Source organism: Nuphar pumila, chromosome 5 (genome assembly GCF_984573655.1).
Source record: "Nuphar pumila chromosome 5, dmNupPumi1.hap1.1, whole genome shotgun sequence".
In the NCBI taxonomy this organism is placed as follows: Eukaryota; Viridiplantae; Streptophyta; class Magnoliopsida; order Nymphaeales; family Nymphaeaceae; genus Nuphar; species Nuphar pumila.
Window position 1 is genome coordinate 138,452,321 of NC_143253.1, and position 20,082 is coordinate 138,472,402.

Here is a 20,082-nt window from a genome sequence, read left to right on the forward strand (position 1 = left end):
CGTCGTGTCTAAATCCTAAGTTGACGATTTACATCAATGGCCATAGTCAGGATATGAACAAAACTTATGGTTTTCATCTTTTATGGAATAACATTGGATCCACACTAGGTCTCTTTTCAAAAAATCATCATATTTTCAAATATTTTCTTCCTTTATTAGAGTTTAACTTAAAATTAACTCAAGATATATATCAATGGCCATAGTCAAGATATATTGAGAGTTAATTTCATTTTAAACTCTATAAAGGCACCAAAAATGTGTTTTATTCTTCACTCAAATTCAAATACGATTATTATATGATACATTTTATGACCATAGTCAGAAATGTATCATATTTTTAATCTTATTTCAATTCATTCGAAGAATGAAATATGCTTTTCAAAAATCCAATTTTCAAATTCTTTTAATTCATTCATCATTTAGGATAGAATTACATCATATTTTCAAAAACTCTTTTCATATCATTTCAAAATCCAAGTGATTCTGAGATAATTCTTTAAATAGTTTCTTCATTTCTCTTCAATTCTTATTCATAAATTCAAATTCATCCTTCTATTCCCTGAATTCTATCTTATTTCAAAATTCAAATTTCAATTTCAAAGTCCAATTTGATTTTGAAACTTCAAATTCATTTTCATATTCAAAATTCAATTTTCAATTCAAATCAAATTTCAAAGTTCAAATCAACTTTGAAATTCCAAATTCATTTTCAGGATTCAAATTCAATTCAATATTCTAGATTGAATTTCAAAGTTTAATTCAATTTTGAGATTCCAGATTCATCTTCTGATTTTTAAACTCAAGTTTAAAATCAAGTTTATTCTTTATTTTTTAAAATCTCTAAAGTTCTATCCAAAGATTGAGTCTTGATTCTCAATCAAGGTTTTAAGATTGATTCTAAACCTCAAAATCTCATCTTTCACTAAATCTAAGCCCGCTTTCAAATCCAATCTGGATTCCCAGAATCCAGATCCATTTCCCAGTTCCACTTAGGATTCCAGATTTTCGGATTCAATTCCATCTTGGATTCCAGACTTCGGATCCAATTCCATTTAGGATTCTAGATTTCAGATCCAAATCCATCTTGGATTCCAAACTTCGGATCCAATTCCATTCCCAATTCCAGATTTCAAATCCAATTTTATCTTGAATTCCAGAATTCAAAACCAATTCCATTTTCAGATTCCATCTAGACTTCTTAAATCCAATTCTATTTTCAAATTTCATTTGGATTTCTTAAATTCAAATTTCATTCTGATTTCAAACTTTAAAATCCGGAATTCAATTCCATTTCAAATTTCATCTCCATTTTGAAATCTAGATTCAAAACTCAAATTCAAAGCTCATTTTGACTTTGAATTCTATCTCTTCCCCTTTTCTTCATCTCTTCAAATTCAAGATTTATTTTTGAGTCTCTGATTATCCCAAGACTTGGAATTTCAAGTCTCTTCTTTCAGATCTATCTCAAAATTCTGAGTTAGATTCAAAATCTAACTTTTTCAAACCGATTTCAAACCTTTGGATCATTTCTTCATTCCATTATCAAATTTATTTCAGAATCATTTGGGAAAATCCCAAAATTTCTAAATTATTTTTCAAAAAGAGCATACATCTCTGCATTTACACAAGCGTGATTCTTTGTGCATTTAGACTTAGAATAAATTCTTAGATGATATTTAGGCAAAGCAAAAGACATAAATTTGATTCTTGGTTCGATTACCTCTGGTAAAGGCGCCAGGAACGGTTGAACCTCGTACCGACGAGCGAATCCCGTCTCTCCCTTTTTCTCGCAAATATTTTAAAACGGAGGCGAGTAATTTTCAAAATCTCTTTAAAATTAATGTCAAGTGAGACCTTCGCAAAAGAGTTCCTCTCTCTCTTCTTTCTTTTCTTTTCTCTTCTCTCTTCTTTTGTCTTTTATTTTCTCTTCAAAAAGGGAAATAGAGGCTAGAAAAGAAAAAGAGGAGGAAAAGAGAGAAGGATACAAGAGGAAAAATTTTGTGATGATCACAACAATAACAATACATTAACAATCAGAGATGCGACATACTTAAACATGTCAGCTTCACTCACGAGATGGGTCCATTGCCCATGCTTAACTCGTATAGAGTTCAACAATATCGATTGAAAAATATGCCAATATCTTAATGTAGTGTTTGATCCCAAACCTTTGTCAGGACATGTCACATACGAAATGCTCGACCTACATTAGCTTAATGCCAAGAAGTGAATTATCGCATATATATATATATATATATATATATATATATATATATATATATATATATATATATATATATATATACCAATGTCACAAACGATCCATAGAATGATCGTGTCAATATATACAAGTGCGAAGTGTAATTGCTCAACCATCAAACATAAATGTTAATATTTACATATCTCATTTCTATTCATGTGTGGATACGTACAAGTGCCAAGTGACATTCAACCATAACAGTAAACAAGTGCTCGCATTACGATATTTGTAATTATGAAAATGCAAGCGTATCAAACTCATGCCCCTATGCACAAATTTAAACCTTGCAGAGATGTTTAAATACACACGCCTCGTAGTCCCCCGCGGGGTACGCAATGAGGTCTTAGCCATTTCATTCACGTGCTCAACCTCACACGACCCAAGATAGAACACATTGTTGGTAAAGGCGATCTAACACCATTTCTATTTCCATTTCTAGGGTATCACAGTACGTGAGCTCTTTCACGATCATGGGGCCATCGCCCAAAGACTCCAGTCGAGTCACAACACTCAACAGGGGTTCTGTGCCAATACCCATATGGTGTTCAGTTTTATTCATGTGTCACATCAAGTGTATAGCACGCTTTTGGTGCATTTTTGATGTCTTGAGCATGAGACAATAGTGTACCATACAAGGTAGGCATTAAATAAGACAATGTTTCAAGATGTGACAACGTGCATAAGCCACACATTTTTAAGCCTTTTACACAATTATCAAAACGAAAGCAATGATACAAACACATTTTTATGAAAAGGCACATTTCAATATTTTTGAGCAATACGAGACTCAAAATGCATATTCAATCACGATCGCACGTGCAACGAGTGTCCAAAGCTTTGAATCTGAATTTCCCAAGTATGCGTATTTCAAACATCATACGTCAGCTCAATACGCGTAGCGAGGCCATTTGCTTAGAGAATTCGAGGGGTCAACACCCACGAGTGTTGGGAATGGTTTTTAACGTAATCCCATGCATATGGGAATTAAGTAGTAAAATTTTGCAATGATAACAAAAGGTTTGGAGAGGGTGGAGCTAACCCTAGGCAAAGACAACTGAAACAAGGTTGGACGTCCCCTATTTCTAAATATATTTTCTAAAAATTACAAAACAAGGTCTTATTAAACTATTTTAAAAATAGTATGCTTCACTTGCATAGGTAAGTCATGCATGAATCGAATGATCACGCATGAGTAAGATTATTAAATATAATATTGAATTGTTAGTTGTTCTGCACTGATAATTCCCTATTTACATAAAAAGAATGTCATTCATGTATGTTTGTTTCTACGAAAATATGTTATGTTATTGTATTACAAATGAGGGTTTGTGGATATTGACCCCTTACAATTATAGGTACAAAATAGTTGTTGGAGAGTAGCGAAAAGTTGTGGCGGCATCGAGAGCCAGCCATTTTTTCTTTCTCAAGACTGTATTTTGGAGTACTTATTAGTACTGATTTTTGTAAAAACCTTATGGTTAATTTTGGAATAAAAATACTCTAATTTTTGGATCTGAATCATTTTAGAAATGTTATGTGCTTTATTACTGTTATTGATCGAATCTGTAACTTGCCTGAGGTTGTAAACCAAAGTAAAAAATATTGTTTTTTCACTGCCATGCGAATTTTTTTTATGTGTTTTTCAAGTTTTAAATCTTGGGACATTATACCAAGAGTTTTTAGAAATGCATACAATCAAGCATGTCCTTCACATCCTCCGATAGAGAGGAACCACTAGTGTGCTTGAAACTAGTAGAACTAGTGTATGCGGCTTGTTGGATCACTCTCCTCGCCTTGTGGCTCCTATAGTGTATATATATATATATATATATATATATATATGATGATGATTAATAAATAATTGAATATAAAATAGAAAATGATTGCAAATATCTTAGAAACATGTATGTAAAAAATAACAAATGACCAAAGTACATGCCCAAGAGCACCAGATCTTCTTCCCCGCTTTGATATCTTCCTGAAAGCTTGCACGTTCTTCTATGCATCCTCCCCTTGCTGAGGTTCCTCCTCCGCCCATCTATCATTCACATTCTTCATGGTTGCATCTTTAACTTCATCTATTCAGTTATTGAGGTTAGCAACTACCTTAGAATGAATGCATGGGTCAAAGTTCTTATCCACTGAGTCCCCCTCTACCTCCATCTCCTTAGATGCTTTCGAGATGTGAGACATGATTGTGACAACAAACTCTTCATCCTTTTTTTGCATATTCTGCTTTAGTTTTGTGCTAGGCGGGAGTTGTTAACTGCATATTCTGCAATTGGTTAACCTTGTTATCATGCAAAATTTTACTTTTGCAAGTAAACTAATCTTTTGAAAAGGTTTTTAGAAAACTCGCCTCCATTTTGAAAAATATGGAAAAAGTTGAGAAATTGGGATCCGCCTGTCGGTAAGAGGTTCAACCGTTTTTGGCACCTTAACCAGGGATAATTGAGCCAAGGATTGAACAATATGCCTTAAATGTCTAAGAGATTATTCTAAATCCTAGAATACAGAAAGAATCAAACACACATATGATATGATTTTGAAAAAAAGTTTATTGAAAATATGATGCATGCCTGGAATTGTTGATAAACACTTTTTTGAAGAAATATTTTAAAAATAAATCAAATAATGGTATATGTGGCCTTGTGAGCCCATGCAAGATGCAACCTAAGTCTAAATGATGCATGAATGCAATTCTCTTTTGAAAGATTTGAGAAAAATCATTGATAAATCCCCTTGTTTTATAAAATTCTTCTGATGAAAAAGGGCATTTTTGTGCCTTATAGAATTCAGATGAAATAAATTCATCGCATATTTATGACTATGACCACAAATATGTTTTAAATATAATTCATTTAAATCCTAAGAGGAAGGTTTTGGAAAATATTTTGAAAGTATGCAATGATTTTGAAAATAACCTAAGTGTTTAGGCTTTTGTAACTTAAAAGAGATTAATAAAACTTTAATTTCGTTCGTATTCTGACTATAGTCACAAATATAAATTCCGCTAAGTTTATTAATTTCTTAAAAGAAGGTGAACATGCCACCCATGTTTCACCATTGTGGAAATTGAAAAGTGCATATGCATGACAAACCATAGCAATTAATATTAAGAAAATAAACTATATGCTTATGCAATCCTAAACTATACAAAAAAGTAAATTTTCACTATTTTTGGTATTTGATTACAATTTACATTGAAAAATTAAATAATAAAATAAAGAAATAAAAGAAGAAATAAAGTCTTGAATTCTTATACAAAATTAGCAAACATGGTAATAGAAAAATGTAGGCTTTTCAGGATTTATCCAACAATATCTAGAAATTGATGGATATTTATCCTGAAATAAGCCTTTCTCATGCATTCATAAAATAAAATCCTAAAAAAACTAAATAAAAATGCATGATTTAATAAACTATAAAACCAAACTGATTATAAAATTAGAAATTTGGAATTGCAGGCAAAAATACCAAAATACCCCAAGAAATTGATATTAATTACAAAACAATGTTTAAAACCAGGGTTTTGGAAAACAGTTTTGAAATATGCCTAATCTGAAAGCCAAACGAGTTTAAATCGACACCAAATCGGGTGGAGATCACCCTGACATGATCAAGAAAGTAATTAGATTTTAAAACTATAAAAACTATTTATAAAAATGATGAAATAAATGAGAAAAGATCAAATTTGCTCGTATTTTTGCATAATTAAATTCTACAGAAAACTGGTTCTTGGAAAACAACAAGATAAAATATTAAATGACCTCTAAAAATTCTGAAAATTGATATGAACACTCTTAACAACCCTAAAAATAGCATGCAATCAAAAAATAAATTTAATGAATATTCTGGAAGAGTATTAAATTAAAAAGTAGAAACAGGTTATTCTGTACCTGTCATGGTTTTGGGATAGAATAAAATAGCAAACAGAAATAAAAATTTATAAATTTTTTCATAGATAAACTAGACATGACAACGAAGAGATCTTTTTTTACGGATCAGAAAAATCATCTTCGGTTAGGGAGATATGACTTCGACAAGATGCTTCTGATTCTGAACAATGCCTGACGATGCAGAAAAACAAATTCTGGTTTCGGGTCAAAATAAAATAACAGCTAGTCATCAAAAATCTTCAAAATCACCAAAAAGAAACTAGACATGTAGATAAATAGGTCATTTTTTACGGATCTGAAAAATCATCTTCGGTTATAGAGATATGATTCTGGCAAGTTGACCCAGATTCTGCACAACATTTTGACGGTGCAGAAAATAGGTTTCGGTTCTTGATTTTAAAAATGGGTCAAGAGATGCCTAAAAATTATAAAACTTGTCCAGATGTACGTAAACATATGAATATATCTCTCATAAAAAATTTAACTTGAAATGACAAAAATAAGCACATAAAATAACAATGCTAATGCGAGGCCAGAATCAAGATTTAAGCATGACTGTTAAACAAAATTTAAACCTAATCTAAACATGCATAAAGAAAAGAAAAGATGGAATATTTTTTATTTTGTATGGATGCAAACAGAAATATAAGCCTAAATCTATGATACTCGTGAATAAACTAAAAAAGAAAGAAAATAAAAGCAAGGCATGAGATTTGCTTTGATGTAATCGATTAAAGGTGAAACTTGGTTTATGAAAAACTGAGTTCCAGCCTTTCTCATGGCTGTAAAAAGAAAAAGAAAATGCAGTAATAATATAAAAAGAAGAAAATAAAGAGAAAAGGAAATGGAGTTATTTAATCTTTCTTCCCTTGCTGCAACAAAAAAAAATGAAGAAGAAAGAAGAAAAAAGGAGGGGCGGCACTTAGGGAGGAAGAAGGAAGAAAAGAAAGAGGAATTAAGAAGAGGGAGAGAGAGGGAAGGCATGGGATGAACGTCCCCCCTTTGGGCTTTATTTATAGAAAAAAAATGGAAAGGATAAGGGCTCTAGAGAGTCCCACTAATTAACACTTAATTAGGGAAAATCGATTTCCTTGGAGAGCCCTCATTTGATTTATTTTTTGACTTTTCTTTTTTTTCAAACTAATCAAAACTCCAACAAAGAAATCCAAATGTGACGCCACCTAAGTGGGGTTCACATTTGATTTTAAAAAATTAAAATAAATGCCTAAAAGGGTTAAAAATAAAAGAATAAACTAAAAGATAAAAAGCGAAAAACAAAGTCCTAAATCAACTAGTTTTCTAAAATAACAAAAATAAGAAAACCAAAATGAAAATGAATGATCAAGAAGTGACGCCACTTAGGTGGGTCCCATCTAATGTGAATTGGATTGGATCTAAGATCCACTTTGAAGTTCGAGCCTGACAAAAATCTAAATCAAAATCCAATCTGGATCCGGATCTGGTACACACTATTTTTCTAAAAGGCATTTCAAAATATCAAATATAAAACATTGGGTTTAGATTAAAATGTAAAGATGAACTTTGAACCCGGGTTTGAGAAAGTTTTGAGTTCGAATTTGGATTCGAAGTTTCAAATCATAAATGGATCTAGATCTCAGACAATGAGTTTGATTCATATTTAAAATGGTAGGCGGATCCTGGATCAAAGATAAGACATTAAAAATAGATCCTGAATACCAAAGAGGATAAGCTGGTTCTTGGATCAATGATAAACTTGCAGAAGCGGATCTTGAATCAGAAATAAAGTAGAAATGGATCCTAGATATTAAATGAGAATTGAAGAACATATCCTAAATAATCAATGAGTGGATCCTAGATATCTAATGAGATAATCTAGGTTCAGAAAACAAATTGGACCCTAGATATAGATAACAAAGTGAATTGGATAAGAAGATCCAGGTCCAAAAATAGAAAATGGATAATGGATATCAAATCCAACACTGGATTGGATCATATATCAAATATTCAAATCGAAACATGAGTTGGATCTCGGATATAGATAGAGTATTAGACAAAAGAATTGATCTGAGTCCAGACTAAAAATTATCCTGGCTTAGAAATTGACTGAATCGCCACTCTGAATAGAAATGACCAAGATTAAAATAATTTTGCCATGTAGGGTGAAGAGTGACACTTGGAAGGTAATGTTTGAACTGGGTTAAACTGGTTTGAAGGTTTCTGAACTCATGTGAACTAAAACGACACTGTCTCAACTAGGCTCCTAGACCAGATGATTGAAAACAAACACAATTCTACATGAAATGATAAGAAATTCACTATAGAGTGAAGTAAGCAATAAGAGTGTACTGGGTTTGAGTTAAAATGACAATCAACTATACTAAGGTGAACTAAATCTGGAGCTTAATTCTAGCTGAAATGAGCTGAATTAAGCTAAAATGGAACTCCAAGAATGTGGAAAACAAATTTGAACTAAAACTGGACCACTTGAACTCCTAATGAGCTCAAGCTAGAGAGAGGAGAATAAGATCTATTGAAATTGACTAACTCTAGGATAATTGGGTTGAATTCAAGCTAGAAATAAGCTCATTTCATATGAAATGAACCAAATTTAGCTGGAATAAATAGAGTCTACTCATCGTGAGCTCAAAGGAGCTAGAAATGACTGACATTCTAGTTCTTCTAAGAGTACAATGAACTTGACTGGGTCTTGTAAACACCTCAAATTTTTCTCATCCATTTTCGAACACACCCCTCGTGCAGTACCAACCCTGTTAGGTCAGTGTAGCAGTCTAACCCCGAGTTTGTGTCAGAAAACTACCATTTTATCCATTTTTATTAGAAAAATTACCATTTTACCCCTAGGTCATCCCAGACCCCTGGTCAGTCGGAGTCAACCAAACTCATTGGTCAGTTCAGAACAGTTAGAATATCAGTCATTTCAAGCTCACCTGAGCTCACAGTGAGAAGGCCATTTTCATTTCTGACTATTCCTGCCAAAATGAGATCATTTCTTCAGAAATGAGCTCATTTCTCACTTAAATCCAAGTCAATTGTCTCCGAGTCAGTTATTCCCAGTCAATCCTATTCCCCTGAGTCTAGCCTGAGTTAACCAGGAGTTCAAGTGCTCCAGTTTCAGTTCAAAACCATTTCCAAGTGTCCAGGAGCCCATTTCAGCTCTTTCAGCAGAAATTGAGCTGAGTCCAGTCAGTTGAGCTAGTGTTCGAGCTTCAATTTTAGTTCATGTCAGTATTACTGACCTTTGTTTCAGCTCAAACCCAGCTCAGATTCGTAATTCACTTAACTCTAGTGACCATTCTGTACCATTTCTCTAAAAATGACAGCTTTTCTTGAAAATTTAGTCAGAAAGGTCAGTTGAATCAGTGTCTTGTCAGTCTAGTTGAGTTCTGAAACTCTAAAACCCAACTCAATCCAGTTCATTTCAGTTCAATCTAGCTTAAAACCCCAATTTTCAGTGTCACTCTGGCCCGGTAAAGCCCGAAAACCATTTCTTCAACCATTTTGCAAATTTTGTCAATTTTAACACTTTTTGAATTGGTACAACTGCCAATCAGGCTCTAATATCCAAATTTCTTCATTCAGGGTTAGCATTTTGCGTGACATTTCATGTCATTTCATATCATTCTTCAACATTTCATAACATTTCATTCCATTTTTGAAGTCCAGAACTCCAGTTTTATAAATTTCAATCCAGATTGAGTTTTAAAAGTTTTCAGAAATTGATTTCAAACCCTGGGTTTCTAAAATTAACATTTTTACCCCTAGGAGTCTAAATTTGGAAATATTTTCTCAAAAAACAATCTGGATTTATTTCAAACTCAAATTTTCAAATTCTAAACTGGATTTGCTTCACAGCGGGGTATTGAATTTCAAATTTCGAGCTCATTTCAAAAACTGCAAAAAATAGCTCGTTTCGTCAGAGAATTTTTATAAAAAGACTATTCTACCCCTATGATTCTCAAAATGAATTTCAAATTTGGAAAGTGAGCCCACTCTGAAAACTCCTTCATTTTCATTTTAAAATAAAAAATATATATATATATATATCTTTTCCTTTTCTTTTGCTTTCTTTCATTTTTTTTTGTTACTTTTTTATTTTTTGTGAGAGGAGGTGGGACCCACAAGGGGGTCGACCAGCCCCCTCTCCCTTCCTTTCTTTCCTTTTCCCTTTTCCCCCTTCTTTCCTTTTTCTTTCTCATTTTTCCTTTCCTTTCTTTCCTTTTCTTTTTCCTTTTCTTCTTCTTTCTTTCCTTTCTTCTTCGTCCCTTTCTTTCCTTCTTCCCTTCCCTTCCTTCCTTTTTCTTCTCCAGCCCATTCACGTAAACTTTTTTCTTCCCTCTCATTAAACCCTAAGTTTCTTCTATTTTTTTCCTAAGTTAAACACAAACAAGGCTCCCACTCTTTCCATTCACGCACATTCCTCTCTCTCTCTCTCTCTCCTTTGGCTGCAGCCCTCATTGTTGCACCTCTTCCAGCCTCCTTCCACCCTTCAGCAGCAGCTTTGGTTCAACCTTCCACCCTCCTTTTTGGCTTCAGTCACTACAGCAGCTACAACAACGCCATTGAAGCAACTACATCCTACGGTACAACAGCCTTCCTCAAGCCACAACCTCCAGCCGACCAGCTCCACCTTGCTGCAACCTCCAGCCTGCAGTCCTCCATTGTTCCAAGTGCTACAACCTCCCTTCAACCATTTCCACAGCTGCAACCTTTTCAGCAAGGTTCCAAGGTGAGACCCCTTTGGCATTGAAAATTTTCATTTGTTTGTTTTTGTTGCGATAGAGCTATCGAGTGAGCTACTTCATTCACTCAATGGATGAAGTTTCTCACTTCAATAGCTGACATAAAAACAAATACAAATCATGCCCCTTCTGGTTTTGTTTTGTTTTTATTCTCAAGTACTGCATTTATTTTTATTTGTTATTTCATAACATTCAATAGTGCTTTCATTAGTGTCTAACTTAGGACTTCATTTTTTTATGTAAAGTCCAGTCAATATTTCATGTTCAATCTCTCGTTTATAAATATTGAAATTTTTATGGTGGATGCCTGTGTTTAATATTTGTTTCTCTACAAAAATTTGAATTAATTTAAGTTATGAAATTCTATTAAATAAATTCAAAACCGAGTTGGGTTTTGAACCCTCCAGAAATCCCAATTTCTGTTTTAGCAGACAAAAATCTCCAAGATCTCCTAGATGGACAATCCGAATTCCCCTCAAAAAAATACCATGAATCCCTGCATGAACCTATTATTTTCCAGAAAATTTTTAGCTTTTTCCAAGTGTTATCATCGCAAAAATTTTTCCCCTCCCTTACGAGAGAGAAACGAATTTCGCGAGTCAAACTCGACCAAAGTTTTGAAAATTGTTTTGAAAATTTACTCGCCTTCGTTTTGAAAATTTGCGGGAAAATTCCATGGAATGGGATCCGCCTGTCGGTACGAGGTTCAACCGTTCCTGACGCCTTTACCAGGGGTAATTGAACCAAGGACCAATTATGTGCTTTAACTTGACTCAAATATCTAAATTATGCTCTATTTTTCCTAGAATGCACAAAGAATCAGGCTTGTGCTATAGAATTTTGAAAAATGCAAGTTTGAGAAAATATGATGTTTGCTTTGGAAAATTGAAATGTGCTTGAAAATTGATTGAAAAAGTACTTGAAAATTGAATTCCCGGGAAAATCATTGAAATTCATTGGAAATCAGAAATTTGCATTGGAAAGTGATTTCTCAGGAAAATTTGAACTTTAGAAAAACGATTTTGAAATTTGGAATTGCTTTTCTGAGAAAATGGATTTGAGAATTCTGAGAAAATCTAAGAAATTCATTGGAAAATGACTTTTGAAATGGAAAATGAATTCTCAAGAAAACTGGAAAATCTGAGAAAATTGATTTCTGAAAACTTGGGATTTTGAAATTTGAGAATTTGAAAACATAGGAAAATCTTGATTTGAACTTGGGAAATGCTTTGAAATGTCATTTGAAAACTTAGGATTTTGAGAAAATCAGATCCTGAGAAAGACTTGGAAATTCTTGAGAAAACTGATTTTTTTTTAATTGAAATTGAAAAATGAATTTGAAAACAATGCAATTTGAATAATATGAATGCATGAATATGAATTTGAAAAGAGAATTTCATTGAGGAATTGGGAAATCCTTTTAAAACTTTAAAAAATGCAGTGCATTTTGAAGTTAGCCTAAGTGTGTAGGCTGAATGTGGCTAATACGAAGATCATAAATCTTGGTTTTCTTCGTATTCTGACTATGGCCATAAATACGAATCCCACCGAGTTTATAAACTCCATAAAAGCTTGTGCACGTGCCATTCGTGTAAACCATAGTGAATTTGAAATAATGTGCATGAATCATACATCACATATTAAAATTTTGCAGAAATTAAACTATATGCAATGCAACTCTATTCTAAGCAGAAATGTAACTCTTATTCCAAATATTACATTGATTTTTTACATTGAATTGAAATAAAAGAAATAAAATGGCTAAGTCTTCTTCTTGAAGATTCCTGCAAAACTGGAAAATAAAGTTAGCACAAAAATGTAGGTTTTTCTGAATTTATCCGAAAATATGAAAAATTATCGGATATTATTCAGATATAAACCCAAATTCATACCCCCCTTTGATATAAACATAATAAATAATGAATAAATTTTGAAAATAAACTTGAAAATTCGAAATTGGGGTTCAAAATGACCAAAATACCCCTGATGACCTTAAAATCAGGGTTTTATGAAAGATTTTTTTGTAAATTTTTGAATTTTGAAAATCAAATGAAATAAATCAAACATAATATGATAAAATATGATGATATGCATGAAATTTTGGAGAATTAGAAATTGAAATTTCGAAATTTAGGTCAAAATGACCAAAATACCCCTGATAACAAGACTATGGCCTTGAAACCAGGGTTTTCTGAAATAAATTTTGCAAAATTGAAAAATATGAAATGCAAAGGAGATTAAAATTAACCCTAATATTATTCTACATGCTTATGTACATGATAAAAACCCTAAAATGGCGAAAATATCATAAAATATCGAATTTAACCTGATTTTCGCTTGATTTTCGCTTCTGAATTTAAAGATAAACTAACACATGGAGCAAATGAACTTGGAATTAAACCAAATTTGGCATGGACACCTAAAATAACCCTAAAAACGGAATGGAGCTCGAAAATCTTTTTTTTTATATTTTTAAAATATGAAAATTCAAATAAAAACCCTAAATTTTATGATTTTTGCCTAAAATATTGATTCTAAAGAGGATTTAGGATATCAAATTTCCATAAAAATTTCCCAAATTTTATGGGGGGATATAGGACAGTAGGGCAAGGATTTTTGCCTTTTACACTTTCTGGTTTTGACCTATGGTCGGAGCTGTACCACTCCGGCAAGTCGGATCGGAATCCGGCGACTCTAGTAAATGAATGAAACAGATAGGTTTTGGTAGAAAATATGGGAAAAACGGCAGACAGATTGGAAAATAGCTTAAATTGTGGGAAACTGTCTCTGACAAATAGAGAAATATTTGATATTTTGACACCATTGGGATTCGGGTTACGGTTTGGAAAAGGCCACACTGTTATCAGAGACATAAATCTCTGGAATTTCTGGACATTGGAATCTGTTAGACAGAAAGAGAAAATCCGGGAAAAATAATGAAACAGATCCAAAAATCTCCGAATTTTGGGAAATGATATGAAAATATGTTAGGAAAAACTTTCATGTTGAAAGCTTTTGCAGACAGATTACAGATTGTATGGACTTGGTGCATTAAGGTCTATCTATACCCTGACAAAAGAAAATCGATATTTTCCCAGAGGTCTGAGAAATCCGATTTTTTACAGAGGTCAAAACTAATTGGAAAAAAACTCAAAAATTCCAGATCATTAGTATATTCAATCATGAATCTACTGTGATTTTTAGAGAATGATTCAAATCCCACACAAGTGTGAATCCGAAGGTTTTTGTCTGCTAAAGCAGGAATTGAAATTTCTGGATGACAGAAAACCCTATTTAGGGTTTCATTTTTTTGATAGGGTTTCGAAACTCAAACGGATCTAGATTTTCAATATGAGATCATGGACAAATAAATATAACTATAAATATTTTTTTTTGGATTTATTGAAACGAAAATCTATGTAAAATAATGACTGCAACTTATGCTGAAATTAACATCTACAAGTTTTAGTACGAATCTTAAGGACATCAAATAAACTACTAATAAAACAATAAAACTAAATTAATGAGATGCCTAAAATGCATATTTAACATAAATATAATGTTTAAAATGAAGAAAAACAGGGATATACGAAGTTGACTTGATATTGGCTATTGATGGGAAAGGATCCGATCCATAGATCGGACAGATCCTTTTCCTCGATATAGCCTCATAACATGAGACAATCAAAACGTTAACCTATAGATTTAGCATAAAATAATGATGATAAGGGTCTTACCTTGGGATCTTGATGCACGTTGGAGACGTAGCTGCAACTTGGAGGTGACTGAAGCTAGATCAAAGGGGTTGCTCCTTGCTGCAGGAACCGTAAGATGGTACGGTGCCCTTTGTTAGGCGTCCTTTGCCACAAAGAAGATGCAGCTGCTGGAACGGTTGTGGGCTGATGACTTTGGAATAGTGGAAGGTTGCTGCAAGGACTTTGTTGCTGTGAAAGACTGGACAGGTGGCTGGAGGTTGAGGTTACCGGCTGGAGTTGATGTGGCTGGACCGGTTACCACCTTGGGTGGTGGTTGAAGCAATGGAGAAGGCTTGGCTGGAAGTAGAAGGAGTTGATGATGCACCGGCTGGTATGCTGCTGAAGGAGGCTGCAACTGGATGTGGCTACCCTTAGTGAAGGTGGAAGATGGCTGCCAGAGAGAGAGAGAGAGAGAGAGAGATCGGAGAGGAGCAGCCATAGCTTCCTCCTTTGTTTTCTTTTTTTTGGTTTTCTTAACTTAGGGAAAGATCCTATCTTTCCCTAAGTTTTAGTTTTAATTAGGGAAGGAAAAGGAAAGGGCCTCTACTTGAATGGCTGGGCAAGAGGGAAAAGAAGGGAGGAAGGAAGGGAAGAAGGAAAGAAGAGGAAGAAGAAAAAGAAAGAAAAGGGAAAAGGAAAGGAAAGAAAGAAAAGGAGGGAAAAAGGAAAAAAAAATGAGAAAATGGAAAGTGGGGCTGGAGGCTTGGGTGACCACGTTGTGGGTCCCACCTCCTCTCTAAAAAAATAAAAATATAAAATAAATAAAAATCAATAAAAACAAAAATAAACAAATAAAAAGAAGCATCTTTTTTTTTTAATAAAATAAAAATGCAAATGAATGGGCCATCTCAGAGCGGGTCCAAATTTCAATTTTGAAATTCATTTTGAAGATTAGAGGGGTAAAATAGTCTTTTCAGAAGGTTTCCAGACGAAACGAGCTATTTTTGGCAGTTTTTTTAAACGAGCTCGGATTTTGAAGTTCAATACCCCGTTGCGAAGTAAATCCAGTGTAGAATTTGAAAATGTAATTTTGAAAGAAATCCAGATTGTTTTTCTCGAGAAAATATTTCCAAACGAAATGAGCTATTTTTGGCAGTTTTTGAAACGAGCTTAGATTTTGAAGTTTAATAGCTCGTTGCAAAGCAAATCGAGTGTAGAATTTGAAAATTTTGAGTTTGAAATAAATCCAGATTATTGTTCTTGAGAAAATATTTCCAAATTTAGACTCCCGGGGGTAAAAATGTCAATTTTGGAAACCTGGGGTTTGAAATTGATTTCTAAAAAGTTTTTAAAACTCAATCTGGATTAAAATTTATAAAACTGGAGTTCTGGAGTTCGAAAATGGAATGAAATGTGATGAAATGTTATGAAATGCTAAGAAATGATATGAAATTATGAGAAATGACATGAAATGCTATGCGAAATGCTAACCCTGAATTAAGAATTTTGGATATTAGACCCCGATTGACAGTTGTACCAGTTCAAAAAGCATAAAAACTGATAAAATTTGCAAAATGGTTGAAGAAATGATTTTCGAGCTCTGCCAAGCTAGAGTGACACTGGAAATTAGGGTTTGAGCTAGAGTAAACTGAAATGAACTGGATTGAGCTGGGTTTTAGAGTTTCAGAACTCAAATGAACTGACTAGGCACTGACTCAACTGACCTTTCCGACTGAATTTTCAAGAAAAGCAATCATTTTTAGAGAAATGGTATGGAATGATCATTGGAATGAAGTGAATTACGAACCTGGACTGGCTTTGAGCTGAAACAAAGGTCAGTAATACTGAGATGAACTAAAATCGAGGCTCAAATACTGGCTCAACTGACTAAACTCGGCTCAGTTTCAGCTGAAAGAGCTGAAACAGACTAAAATGGGCTCCTGGACACTTGGAAATGGTTTTGAACTGAAACTAGAGCGCTTGAACTTCTGGTGAGCTCAAGTTAGACTCTGGGGAACATGACTGACTGTAAATGACTGACTTGGAGACAATTGGCTTGGATTTGAGTGAGAAATGAGCTCATTTCTGAAGAAATGATCCCATTTTGACAGGAATGGTCAGAAATGAAAATGGTTTATTCATTATGAGCTCAGATGTGCTTGAGATGATTGATATTCTAACTATCTTGAACTGACCAATGAGCTTGGTTGACTCCGACTAACTGGGGTCCGGGATGACCTAGGGGTAAAATGGTAATTTTCCTAATGAAAATGGGTAAAATGGTGATTTTCTGAAACTGACTCAGGGTTTGACTCCTACATTGACCTAACAGGGTTGGCACTGCCTCAGGAGGATTGTTTGAGAATGGATGTGGAAAATTTGGGGTGTTTACAGATGCCCCTCTTTGCTACTAAGCCGGCTTGAAGACGAGCTTAGTGGCAAAGAAAAACACACCAAATTTGGCCATAAAAATGCCCCAGTTTGATGGATCTGACTGAGTATGAAGAGATTAGCCTTGATGAAAATGGTAAATATGAAATGAAGAATGAAGAAGAGAAATTTACTTCAAAGAAGTGAGATTCAGGTTTTTTCCCTTAACCTGGATGGGACATGAAATACCTCGTGTAGAAACGAAGCTCAGGTTTAACCCTTAACCTGACCGGGAAATGAAATACCTCATCAAAATGAGGCTCAGGTTTGTACCCTTATCTTGATTGGGCGGAAAATGAAATACCTCATCAAAGGAGGCTCAGGTTTGTACCCTTATCCTGATTGGGCAGAAAATGAAATACCTCATCAAAGGAGGCGCAGGTTTATACCCTTATCCTGATTGGGCGGGGAAATGAAATACCTCATCAAAGGAGGCTCAGGTTTATACCCTTATCCTGATTGGGCAGAAAATGAAATACCTCATCAAAGGAGGCTCATGTTTGTACCCTTATCCTGATTGGGAAGAAAATGAAATACCTCATCTAAAGGAGGCTCAGGTTTGTACCCTTATCCTGATTGGGAAGAAAATGAAATACCTCATCTAAAGGAGGCCCAGGTTTGTACCCTTATCCTGATTGGGAAGTGAAATAAAAATGGTAAGTTGGATGGTGAATAAGACAATTTTCTTGAAGAGTAATAAGGTGACTCTTTCAACAATACGAAAGATGAATTCTTTCGACAACGCGAAAGATAACAAGGCGATCCAAAGGAACAAGGCGATTCTTTCAACAACGCGAAAGATGACAAGGCGATCCAGAGGAGCAAGGCGATCCTTTTGACAACGCAAAAGATGAATTCTTTCGACAACGCGAAAGATGACAAGGCGATCCAGATGAGCAAGGCGATTCTTTCAACAACGCGAAAGATGACAAGGCCATCCAAAGGAGTAAGGCGATTCTTTTGACAACGCAAAAGATGAATTCTTTCGACAACGCGAAAGATGGAAAAAGGCGATCCAAAGGAGCAAGGTGATTCTTTCAACAACGCGAAAGATGATAAGGCGATCCAAAGGAGTAAGGCGATTCTTTTGACAACGCAAAAGATGAATTCTTTCGACAACGTGAAAGATGGAAAAAGGCGATCCAAAGGAGCAAGGCGATTCTTTCAACAACGCGAAAGATGATAAGGCGATCCAAAGGACCAAGGCGATTCTTTTGACAACGCAAAAGATGAACTCTTTCGACAACGCGAAAGATGGAAAAGGCGATCCAAAGGAACAAGGCGATTCTTTCAACAACGCGAAAGATGACAAGGCCATCCAAAGGAGTAAGGCGATTCTTTTGACAACGCAAAAGATGAATTCTTTCGACAGCGCGAAAGATGGAAAAAGGTGATCCAAAGGAACAAGGCGATTCTTTCAACAACGCGAAAGATGATAAGGCGATCCAAAGGAGTAAGGCGATTCTTTTGACAATGCAAAAGATGAATTTTTTCGACAACGCGAAAGATGGGAAAAGGCGATCCAAAGGAACAAGGCGATTCTTTCAACAACGCGAAAGATGACAAGGCGATCCAAAGGAGTAAGGCGATTCTTTTGACAACGCAAAAGATGAATTCTTTCGGCAACGCGAAAGATGGAAAAAGGAGATCCAAAGGAACAAGGCGATTCTTTCAACAACGCGAAAGATGATAAGGCGATCCAAAGGAGTAAGGCGATTCTTTTGACAACGCAAAAGATGAATTCTTTCGACAACGCGAAAGATGGGAAAAGGCGATCCAAAGGAACAAGGCGATTCTTTCAACAACGCGAAAGATGACAAGGCGATCCAAAGGAGTAAGGCGATTCTTTTGACAACGCAAAAGATGAATTCTTTCGACAACGCGAAAGATGGAAAAGGCGATCCAAAGGAACAAGGCGATTCTTTCAACAACGCGAAAGATGACAAGGCGATCCAAAGGAGTAAGGCGATTCTTTTGACAATGCAAAAGATGAATTCTTTCAACAACGCGAAAGATGGTAAAGGTTACTCTCTCAAGGAGGTAAAAGGTGATATCAGGATATGTCAAGATGGACATCGAGCTCTTCACTTCATGTCAAGATAGTAAGAAAATATTGCCAAAATGTTAAAAATTGTTTGTTGATTCAAAATGCTTGAAATTGATGTATATTGGTATGAAAATCTTTCCTCTTTTCTACCTGAAGTATTACCTCCGACTGGGCTTAACTCCGTAGAATCAAGATTCGAATTCAAATTGCTTGCAATTGGCTTTCTTTCAAGGAAGTTATCAATTTCCTTGATATGAGCAGAAAAGAGAGTATTCTTGATATTGTGAGAGCAATTGGTGAAAGAATATTGATAATAGAATTTCACAAAATTAAAGAAGATTCTTTGGCAAATTTGGCAGTCTGATATCCTGGGATTCTTTCCTCATGATGATCTTTCTGCCCACTTTTTTTTTTCTTTTTTGGCAGAATTAGAGCTCTCTTAGGTTTTTGGGGATTTTATTACATCATCCTTCATTTTGGAGATGTCCTGACTTTTCTCTCTTTTTTTTTTTGGAAGGGTACGTCACAAACTCCTTCATCTTGGAGATGTTTCGATCCTTCTTTTCTCTCAGGGATTATATTGACGGTTATTGGCTCTTTGGTTGGAAGTCTCTTGATGATAGCAGAAATTAAATATCCTTTAGGGTTTGTCGGGAGGCTCATCACAGTCGCCTTCATCTTGACGGTGCTCTGAACTTTCCCTGGAAGGATCCGTCACAAACTCCTTCATCTTGGAGATGATCCAAATCTTCTTTGGCCCCGGGGGTCTACTCGCCTAATTCACCTTCATCTTGACGACAGTTGAGAGATCCCTTTTGCAGATATTTAATTGCAGCTTTAGGTGATTGAGGAGATATAGGGATTGAATGGAATTTTCTGTATCACCCAGGATATTTCGACTGCTTTATTTTCCAAGAATGATCTTTAAAAATGTGCCATTGACTGCGATCAATATCAATCACTCATGGCTTTGCAACAACATTGAATTTCCTTTGCTGGCCATATCGAG